General features: G+C 39.6%; 1 long non-coding RNA gene across 1 annotated transcript; it reads left to right on the forward strand.

The window, feature by feature from the left end:
• The first annotated feature begins 10685 nt into the window (after window positions 1-10685).
• Window positions 10686-11119, forward strand: LOC115370388 (uncharacterized). The gene is made up of 3 exons (XR_003929242.1): window positions 10686-10703; window positions 10795-10834; window positions 11033-11119. It is a non-coding gene; the product is annotated as an uncharacterized LOC115370388 (long non-coding RNA).
• The last annotated feature ends 239 nt before the right edge of the window (window positions 11120-11358 follow it).

The following is an 11358-nucleotide window of genomic DNA, read 5'->3' on the forward strand; positions in this document are numbered from 1 at the left end:
AATGCAATAAAGTCACAAGAGTTATTTCCATTGCGGTCCCTGAAATTCATGGCAGGGAGGCAAGAAACTGCAACTGATAACTCATGTTTACACTTATACACACAGATAAATACATTAAAAAAAAACAGCATAAAAGGAAGGTAAATGAATAAAACCCAGAGGTTCAGAAACCCAACCTAAATACCTGAATCACTGTCTGTCATTTTGAAGGAGACACACAGATTTCCTCTCTTTATGTCCACGACCCTAAATACTGCTCCTACCAAGATGTTGAAAGTCAGAAATACAATTATCTGTAACTTTCCTAAAATAATAACACTGTTTTCTCCAAATGAATGATAATTAATGATTAATTAAAGCTTTTCATTTGAGGGCCTGATAACCAACACTTTAAAAAAAAAACAACTGAGGATCTGGATGCTGAACAGATTATCATGACAAAATATCCATCTCCAGGTAGTACACAAATTTTAAAATAGAAAACAAGTCAGATTTGGCGTGAGATTTCTCTCGAGTGTGAGAGCGTGAGATTGAGGCTGAATGCGTGACTGTCACGGCCAGTGCGTGAGAGTTGGCAACCCTTTGCCTGTGACTCAATATTATCAGGTAATATACAACACAGATCACTTACTTAGTTCATTAGTTTAACACGTGGCGTCGTTAGTTAGTGCTAAATCACCTGTGTTGTTGATGTAGAGACGCTTGGATTACGTTAGCTAACTTGCCGTCAGCTAAAGTTAGCAACTAACGGGCAACAACACAACATCTCCGGCGATGAGTGGTTTGCTGTATGAAGCCAAGGCCGCTGTGTGTTAAACATACAGTGCCCAGCGCTAAAAAGAAGTGCTTGCAAAATTGTTCATCTAATTTACAAAAAAAAGACCAAAATTCAGGTTTTTCCTAATGATGCTGTATGACTGTATGCTGACTGTATGACGCAAGACTATTACTATGATAAATCCATCACTTTAGTGTTTTTATTCCTATATATAATTTTTTTTTTTTTTTTTTAAATTTCTGGTTCATTTCATTTTCTATTTCTGTATTCTTTCTTTTTACGTTTGTTTTAACTTTCCTATGTTTGTGTGTGCACACGTGTTTGCAGAATGAACTCGCCAACAACCCTAACTGTCCGCACATGTGTGCCTATAAGTTAGTCACAGTGGAGTTCAAATGGTTTGGACCAGGGCCGGAGTGGGACTCATTTTCAGCCCTAGAGTTTAATGCCTCAGACTGGTCCACTTTAGATCACGACCTATTATTATTAAAATCAAAAAAATATAACGGGTCACTACTATCGTTTGGGGATAGAAAGTGGTTATATTGGAACTAATGCTTGCTTGTTCACACACTGTGTTACAACAGCTCACCTGTTCCTTCCATACTGACAGGAGCAATCCCCTCATCACCACTGGCTCCTGGCTCTGCTTCTGACACCAAATCACATTTTAAAAATTGTCATAATTCTCAGCACAAATCTCCCCTTTTTACAAAGCCTTCTGATCAATTCAGGTCAGTTTCATTAATGTAGTGCTGAATCATCTATTTTCTATTTTTTTCTATATCCCTTGTTTATAGTGTTTATATTGCTTGCTGCTATTTATTATCTGTTTATACTGTAAATTTGCTTCATATTTTTCTATCCACTTTGCTGCTGTAATGCTTGAAATTTCCCCACTGTGGGACTAATAAAGGAATATCTTATCTTATGTTATCTTATCTAGCATCTCAGGACACTTTTCATATAGGCTAGAGCAGGTCTACACCATAATCTTCATTATATTAATTCTAATATTATTCACTCAATGAGCAATCCTGCCTGCCCACTCTGGACTTGTGGGCTCATGCCTGGTGCTGGATCTTGCTTCTGACTCTGAGGGGCTACAAGACAAAGTTTCCCTGTTATGTGGCGTCGCATCATACTATTATTTAAATTATATAACGTTATGTTATATGCCACAATGCCACACAATTCATTGACTTGATAATTAATTAACTTGAACAGTGGTTTGGAGGCAAAGTTCAACATCTTGCCTTACCCGTTTCATCGTCCTCATTTTTCGTTTCAAACGGCGAGCTCATTTTAGTGAAAAAGTTGCCAATTTTAGCACATTTGGCTGCGTCTGTTTCCAGAGCTTTCCTCTTTTTAATTCTTGCCTTCTCCACGCCACCCTTGCTCTTTCTATTTTCCATCTTTCAAACACCACTGACCGAGTGCACAGACGTGTTACGTCAGGGTGCGTCTGCAAAACAAAAAAAAAAAAGTGGAGGCGGCCCAGGGACAGCGGTAAACAGCATATGTGATCAGCCCACTGCCATGACTGAACACCAGCCCCCAAAAAATAAAAAAATAAAAAAAGTGAACACCGGCCCTCACGGCCCAAACATCAGACCGGCCCACCGGGAATTGTCCCGGTCCTCCCGATTAGCCACACCGGGCTTGGTTCGGACGACAGAAGAAGGTGGAGAGCTTAATTCAAAAGGTAAAACCAGCACGTTCAAAGGATTTCATCTTGCATTGTTGCATAGCTGGAGGGACTGAAAAAAATCTTTTTCCCTGAATGGTTCTAGATTTCATTCATGTAAGCACAGAGAGATATCTTCTTAACCACCATCTGTTAATTATTTCCAATTTAAAATACAACAATTGTTATTATATTTTTTCCACCTTATTTTCTGGAATGCATAGACCAGATCTTCGCACTGCGAAAATATCATTGAACAGTGTATTGAGTGGAATGCACCCTTATATGTCAGCTTCGTCGACTTCGAGAAGGCATTCGACAGTGTCCATCGTGACAGCCTATGGAAAATATTAAGGGCCTATGGAATACCATATAAAATGGTAAACATCATCAAGAGTTTCTATGAACACTTCGAATGTAGCGTCATAGTAGACAACATCTTGACGGAATCATTTCCTGTGAAGTCTGGAGTCAGACAAGGCTGCATTCTCTCACCAATCCTGTTCTCTATTGCAATAGACTGGGTGATGCGTCAAACAACATCAGACCGCCCCTGTGGAATCCAATGGACCCTGTTCTCCATCCTAGAAGACCTCGACTTTGCAGACGATCTGGCAGTCATCTCATCTACCCACACCCACCTCCAGGAGAAATCTGACCGGCTTAGCAGTTATGCTGAGCAAACTGGTCTGCACATAAAGACCCAAGTTATGTGCATCAATACCCCAACAGACCCTCCTATTACCATCAATGGAGAGGCATCGGAATGTGTTGAGGATTTTACATACCTCGGAAGCCACATTAGCAGTGAAAGTGGAGCACAAAAAGACATCAAGTCCCACCTTAACAAAGCCAGAGGAGTGTTTTGCCAACTTCGTAATATCTGGAAGTCCAAGCAATACCGCCTCAAAACCAAAATCAGGATCTACAACAGCAATGTTAAGGCCGTCCTGCTGTACGGCTCTGAGTGCTGGAGAGTAACAAAAGCTGATATGGCCATGGTTGATATATTCCACAACAGCTGTCTTCGTAAAATCTGCCGCATCTTTTAGCCAAATAAAATCTCAAATGAGGAACTGTATAAGAGGACCAGAAGCATGCATATGTCCCTCGAAATAAAGAAGCGAAGGCTGCGATGGTTCGGCCATGTGTTGAGGATGCCAGATGAAAGGTTGCCTAAAGTGGCCTTGAGGTGGACCCCGATAGGGAAGAGGAAGAAAGGAAGACCGAAGAACACCTGGCGAAGGACCATGATGACGGAACTGAAAGAGATGGGTCTCTCCTGGAACAAAGCACAGGCCAAAGCACGGGACAGGGTCCAGTGGCAGCGGATGATTGCAGCCTTATGCCCCAAATGGGACGAAGAGGATAAGTAAGTAAGTAAGTAAGTAATTTTCTGGAAAAGTCCTATTGACCTCCATTTGTTTTACTCATTTTAACACTTAATGGCTTCAAACATTCATGAAGCAAGAACATCTCTGGTTTGTTCAAAGAATAGCTTTTGATCTATATTGCCTTCTGGTGGCCAAAATGTGAATTGTTGCACAGAGGAAAGGGAAGGCAGAAACTAGATGTAACCTGTTTCACTGTCTGCTTTACCATTGGATAATTTATCCTCTGTATCCCTGACCCCTCCTCTCTCTGTCTGCAGGTAGAGAGGCGACTGTTCACCAATTTGTTCTGCTGGATTGACACCTGGATCGAGCTGTCGATGGACGACATACGAAATCTGGAGGACCAGACAAAAAAGGAGCTGGATGAGGTGATGGGACACAGCATATTGTACACTGCACCGCTGTTTAAGTCTCTGCTCCAAGTGAAACTGTTTCCTCCCTCCCAGCCTCACTCCTCATCCTACTTGTACTTATACCAATCCTCTTAATTCAAAATGGAGTAGCGTGAATAGGTGAGGTTTCCTAATGAGTGGGCTGTAATGTCTATTTTAAAACATGCAATATTACTGATAGCACTATTCTTTTTTTTTTTTTTTAACCAGAGATATTGTGATTATGCTTTATTTTGGTTCTTGATTTAGTGTTTTGCAATTGTCATTAATTCATCATGTTTACTCACCGGAGCAAGTTGGATTTGCCAGCTGTCTGCATCCACAAGGAAAAAAAAAGCTCCATACAGCTATGAAGTGCAAGCCTACTTAATTGTAAGTCTTGTTTAATTGTCCATGTTTTATTAAATTATCTTAAATTTGTGTATTTTATTTCGAACAAGGCAGTTGTTCTGTGTAATGAGTCCTCCACGAAAATTTGTACTCTATTAAACACAATATATATTTATCCTTTGCTTCTTGTGCTCGTTTATTTTGGTCGACAGAATTAATTGAAGTCAGAAAATGTCTTGATTGTTGAATTGTACAGCCAAAGATATAATGTCTTTTTTTTCCATTTTTAGAGCCTTTAAAATGTTTGGCTCTGTACCTCAGTGTACACAGCATGCTATTCCTGTCTTTTTCAGTGGTGGCGATGTTGAGCTGTTTACTTTAGCTGGCTCGCCATGTCGTGTGTTGCAGTTTGTTTTGGCAAAGTTATCGACTTGCTGGTTTGTGATCATAAACAAATGCCACTTCTCTGAGTTGCTGCGTGCCGATTTTGCCGGTTCCTAATCCTTCAGCTTGTAAACAAATACACATTTACTGGCATTTACGGCATTAGTGTCAGAGGGAATTGCACTCAGAACCTGTGGGGTGCTGGTTTGCAAAAATACAAAGGGGTGTGTTCATTTGTAGACATGTATACATTTCAGCAATTCTCTTGCAGATTTTCCATTCATACGCTTTTTTTCTCAGTAGTCTTTCACCAATCCATACACTACATCCACATTCTTCCATTTGTTTTGCAAAATATAAGGGTAATAAATGTAATAAATTTTCCAAAAAAAAAGAAGAAGAAAGAAATTTGTTGAGTACCCTCGTAAAGAATAATATCCCCCAGTGCTAATGCTCTGGTTCTGGAAATTAAGCCCTTGCACATGGATAAGTGCATTAGCACGACTAGTTTGTTGACAGTTTGAACTTAAACGTGGGACCTTTAGTCTAACTCGTTTTAACAGCGACAGCTCCTCACACTCAAACCTGCAAAATCCTAGGAAAAAAAAATCAGAAGTTGAAGGGACGGTCACTTTACTCATAAGATTAAGACGAGACCAGACAATACATGAAAAAAAGAAAGAAAAAAAAAAACAAAACATTTTTGTGAATAGGCAGACCCTATATCTAACATGGCATGGGATGTGCACGGCCCAGGACAGGAAGACTCTGCAACGAGTGATTAAAACTGCCCAAAACATCATTGGCACCCATCTACCAAGCATCAGTGATATCGGGGAGGTGAGGTGCCTGCGCAGAGCCAAAAGGATCCTAAAAGACAACACCCACCCCAGCCACAGCCTGTTCACCCTGCTGCCATTAGGCAAAAGATACAGAAGTATCCACTGCCGTACCACCAGACTACAGAGCAGCTTCTTCCCTCAGGCTGTGAGACTACTAAATGCACCATCTGCACTCCTCCATGCTGAATAATTTTATTTTTTATACAATCAATTAATCAATCAAGAGGGAACCACATTTTAATTTCACTATACAACCTGTTGTACAATGACAAATAAACTTCCTTGTATCCTTGTATCCTTAATCAGTTGGTGGTGCTAAAAAATTAGAAATAATTTAAATTTGTTTTTTCTTGTCTGCAGCAGAATCACTCAAAATCAAAATAGTCCTCACTGATTTCCAAAACTGGATGACATTTCAGGGAGTTTTTCAGTGCTACTTCTCTGGCTCAACTGCCTATCATACTTCATTTTAACTTTTGTGTTTCAAAAAAAAAAAAAAAAAAAAAAAAAAGAGACAGAAGTCAGATATACAGATCAAGTTCAAAATGACTCCCCTACTATTTCACACTTATTTAAAGTATACTAAAACTACCACTGAACTTCTTAAAATACAACTTTATCTATTGAACAAAATAAATAATAATAAATACATACATAAATACACTGAAATAATTTAAAATGTGATCTGCCTGCATTTAGCTGTATTTCTGATCATTTATTTTGATCATAGATCAGTGTACTTGTGCTGGTTTGTGTAAAATTTAATTTTTTTTCTTTTAAACTTTAAATGAAATGACTATCTGTGTGTGAAAGTCTCAGTCAGCCATAGCAACAGAGCCAGGTTGCTATGCACAGAACATAAAACGTGATCTTGTGTCGCTACTTAGCAGCCGTCTCCAGGGGAAACCGGCACTTTTTTTAAGCACTCGACGAGGACGGACGCGTTTGACGAGAGCAGAAAGACGACGATTTTCGACGATTTTTCGACGATTTTCGACGATTTTTCGACGGTTTTCACATCTACAGCGACCCCGAAGGAGAAATTCGTCAGGAACCGGCGACATGGACGACCGAGAGGTAAGAAGGCTCGGCTAGCAGCGTGCTGTTTTAAACAATAACAAGTATTGGAGGCTGGAATACTTGTTACTGTTTAAAATTGTTTGTTCGAGCGCTCAAAGTTCTAGCGCTGCCGAGACTGCACGCGATTACAGCGCTCCGTGAAAACACCGCCAAAGCTCGAGCCGGTGCGGGTTTTTGACCTCAGTGTCCCGTGATAATCCAATCTGAACCAGTTTCACATGCAGCGAGTGCTTTTATTTATCCAAACACTTTAATATACGTTTTATTTTTTAGAAATTTTAACTTCCACCACAAAGCGCCTGCCCTGCGGGCCGATATTTGGCCGTTTGGACAGCTGTGTTAATATTTTTCTCCTTTTCTGTCACCAGTCTATATATTGTTTGAACCATTCTTCCGATTGTTTCCAATATATTTAAAAAATGTAATAAATTTTCCAAAAAGAAATGAGAATTTTTGTTTAGTACCCTTGTAGAGAAGAAGTCCCCTTCTATGAAAATGTCCTGGTCTTGTGTCTATGGTGAGAGTATCAGACAAATATTGTGTCAGAAATAATAAAGGAAAGAGGTGTTATTTAAATTTGTACACAGAATGAATCCTGTAAGACTCGCTGTGGAAAGGTTTAAACTAGATGTTGATTTATCTTGTAATTTCTGTGGCATTTAACTAATTTTTACTTATTTTTCCATTGTATGTGTTCCAAAATATTTTGGATTGATATCTAAAAATGTTTATCAGAAAAATAAAAGAAATTGTCATGTTTTATGAGAATGATATATTTTTTTTATTTATTTTGAGATTAACTGTGGACAAAAATGTTTGCTGTTTAACCCAACTGTGTGTACTTTTTGGTAAATTCCATGTATATAAAGTGAAATGAACTTGTAGTGACCAAACTTGACCTTATTTCTGATTGATATTAACCTTGATTACAATTCTCTAGTGAATCTGAAAAATAGAAAAGCAACAATTACCCAAACAGTGTTTGAAACATGTAAAATTACTGACTAATGTTACTTGATTATTAGTCTTTGTCCCTTTATTTGTGTATTTTGTCTCCACATTTGTATGATTTTGCTTTTATTAAATGTAAAGGGCTTCTTGCACAATCTTTTACCAAAGAAAAATAAATAAATAAATCCCTTTATGCCACAAATGAATTGCCTAGTACTTTGGCTCCTCTTTTTGTTCTTTAATCATGTTTGTATGTTACTGCTGCTTAAAAAAAAAAAAAAAAACATGTGGGTATATGACAGTAAACTCACCTAAAGACACTGAAAAAAATGCATACAGTCATTGTTTTGTTTTGATAACTTCTTTGATTTGTGAGGAAAAAATCGTTGGCAGATGTTATTCCATTTCCTTCATGAATACAAAGAACTGAGGTTTTATATTTGTAAATTTGCATTTGTGAATGTCGAATCTGGCAAGTAAAATTAATAAGGAAAATACATTATCATCTTTGTAACTATAAACATAGAAACCAAATATAATGTTTCTACAGAAAACAGTGAAGTCTCTCAAAATGTTAACTATAAAATGATTAATATCTTTCCACAGCCCATATGAAAATTTACAAGACCAAAAAATTAAAACATGTTTATTTATTTAATCTTTATTTATTTAGAAAACCTCTGCATCATGTATAAATCAATTCAATAGCACGGACCAAATGGTGTGAAGAAACAAGTGATGAAGTCTAATTTCATCCTGTTGTGTTTGGGGTTAGATAACAGCACAGAGTGCAGAAAGGCTGGGATTTTTCAGATTTCCATTTGAAAAGAGCAAACTTGCTCCTCTAACTACAATCTTAAACAAGCAGTTAGCCCGAGCAGCGGTAGATGGCGCTGTTTAGAGTTTGACTCGTCAAAGACCCAGTCTGTGCAATATGGAAACTTGAAATAATCCTAAAATAATCTTTTAGACCACCTTGTTTAACAAAATACACCATGCTACAATATACTCCTCAAATACATGCAGCAAAATAAAATCCAAAATACTGGTGGCAGAACACATCAATAAAATACATGCACTTTGTAATTTCAACAAACAGGAAAATACACTTGTAACACTGGGCATTTTGAATTTGTGCAGAACAACAGAATGCTGCTGTAAATGCATGTGTCTGTGTGTGTGCATATTTTACCCAGCCAGGCATAAACTCAACTGCAGACACATCTACGCACACACACACAACAATGTTTGCACCATTTTCACACAGCATATTCCCCAAAAGGCAGCACATATTTCATTTCACTGCTCAGTCTTTCTTCCTGGACTTGAAATGAAAAAATGACAAGAAGCTGTGTTTGAATTCTTTGCTTCAACAGAACATAACTAGCAGACGAGCTATGTTGTTCAAGAGAAGCTATCCGCTGTTTGTTTTAGGTGATTCTCAACAAATGAGCAACAGTTATGAATTAGATGGTTAAGGTGATGATGAACATAAAATGTGGACGAGCTCCTGATCTCCCTCCTGCTTTAGCTGTCCTTAACGTTTACGCTACAGTTTACTTTAAACAAGATCAGTGATTAAATAATGTGACTCTAACATGTGTCTTATGAATTACAATTAATTTTTCTCAGCCCTCTAGAATGCCAATTACAAACTATTCAAAAGTAATTGAAACATGGTGGCCTGTTTCAGGGCCTGGGAAGCGATAAATGAAATATGTTGGAAAAAGGGGGGCTTTCAGCTGTGGTTCTGCAAACGGAGCCTAAATAAAAATATTGATTTTTATTAAAGTTGTTTTCTCAAAACAGTCACAGCAGGGATAAGACAGGAAATAACATGAACATCACTTCTACACTGATAAACAAGCGGTCAGTGCTGCCTCTGCTGGCCAAAAGACTGTACTGCACTCTTGGTGGCTGTGGTTCAGTGTTGAATCTCTGTAGGCTTCGGTCTGGGGGTCACATGTGATCAGTGTGATATTGATGTTGAGGATTATCGATTATTGATGATGTCATTTTCCTGTGCAGTCTGTCTCTCAGCTGAGGGAGCTTGCACCAACATGTCGGATGTCCTGTTGTCTTCTCTTTCAGACTCCTGCTGAGAGCGCCTCACCTCCTACTCCTCCTCCAGCATCATCTCTGACCGAGGAGCCTCACCGTCTCTCTCCCCTCTCTCCCTCCTTCTCTCCTCTCACCCCCCTCTCTCCCCTGTCTCCCCTCTCTCCCTCTGCTCCCTCCTTCTCTCCTCTCACTCCCCTCTCTCCCCTGTCTCCCCTCTCTCCCTCCTTCTCTCCCCGCTTCCCCCACTCTCCCCTCTCTCCCTCTGCTCCCTCCTTCTCTCCCCGCTTCCCCCACTCTCCCCTCTCTCCCTTCTCTCCCTCCTTCTCTCCTGCCTCTCCCTCCCTCTCTCCCTCCTTCTCTCCCGCCTCTCCCTCCCTCTCTCCCTTCTCTCCCTCCTTCTCTCCCGCCTCTCCCTCCTTCTCTGCCTCCCTCTCTCCCTTCTCTCCCTCCTCTCCCACCCTCTCTCCCTTCTCTCCGTCCTCTCCCTCCCTCTCTCCCACCATCACTTCTACTAACTGTGTTTCTTCTTCCACAGATCTGAACAGAGGGGACATCGTCAGAGAGACCAGTGCCATCAACAGGTAGGACAGGATGAAGGCTGGTTAAGGCCGATGCAGCTCATTTGAAAATCAGCCTGAACATGTTACTGGGTGCCAACAAAATATATAATATTAATTATATATATGTATGTGTGTATATATACATATATATATACATATATATATATATATTTTTTTTTTAGGATTCCTGAGACGGAGGCCATCGGAGCAGATGTGCCCGTTGTGATCCCTGGCACTGAAGAAGGTAGATTTAACAGCAGATATGTAGATTTACTGTCCATCTGCCACTGTTAAACTGTGTTCTCATTAGCTCCTGTTTATGTGTCTCTCCTCAGATGTCCCCTCGGAACCACATTCCTCTGGATCTCTGCGGAGGTATCCCTTTTTTCAGCATGAATGGGGTCACTCATACGGTTGTAGAAACTGTTGAGAGATTAGCTGTGGTGCTTTGAGATAGGATACATGTTTGACTGAGTTCTTTTTTGTTTTATGATCACATCCCTGCCGGAGTCTGTCTCTGTCTTGCCCATCACCTGTCTTGGTCTTTTTTCTCCCTTCCTCTCCACCTCATAGATCAAAGACACCACATAGAAAACGCTCCCGCAAATCCAGCATCGATGGCGGGAGCGGAAAACGTCAGAAGAAGACGGAGCTGGGGTATGTGACAGAAATCACACTGTTGTCCTGACTCTGCCATGGGCAATCTCTTCCTTTGATGTAGGATCGTTGTCTGGATGGAAAATGTGCTTTAATGTCTTCATCAAAAAGTGCTGTTACTTTGCTGATGTTATACTTCAGTAGAAACAAAAACTCCTGCTATAAAAAACTACTTGATTAAAATGAAAAACAAAGCTAATTTAAAATGTACTCCATACAAGAACATTGATAAATATGGTCTT

Source organism: Myripristis murdjan, chromosome 13, assembly GCF_902150065.1.
Source record: "Myripristis murdjan chromosome 13, fMyrMur1.1, whole genome shotgun sequence".
NCBI classification, from domain to species: Eukaryota; Metazoa; Chordata; class Actinopteri; order Holocentriformes; family Holocentridae; genus Myripristis; species Myripristis murdjan.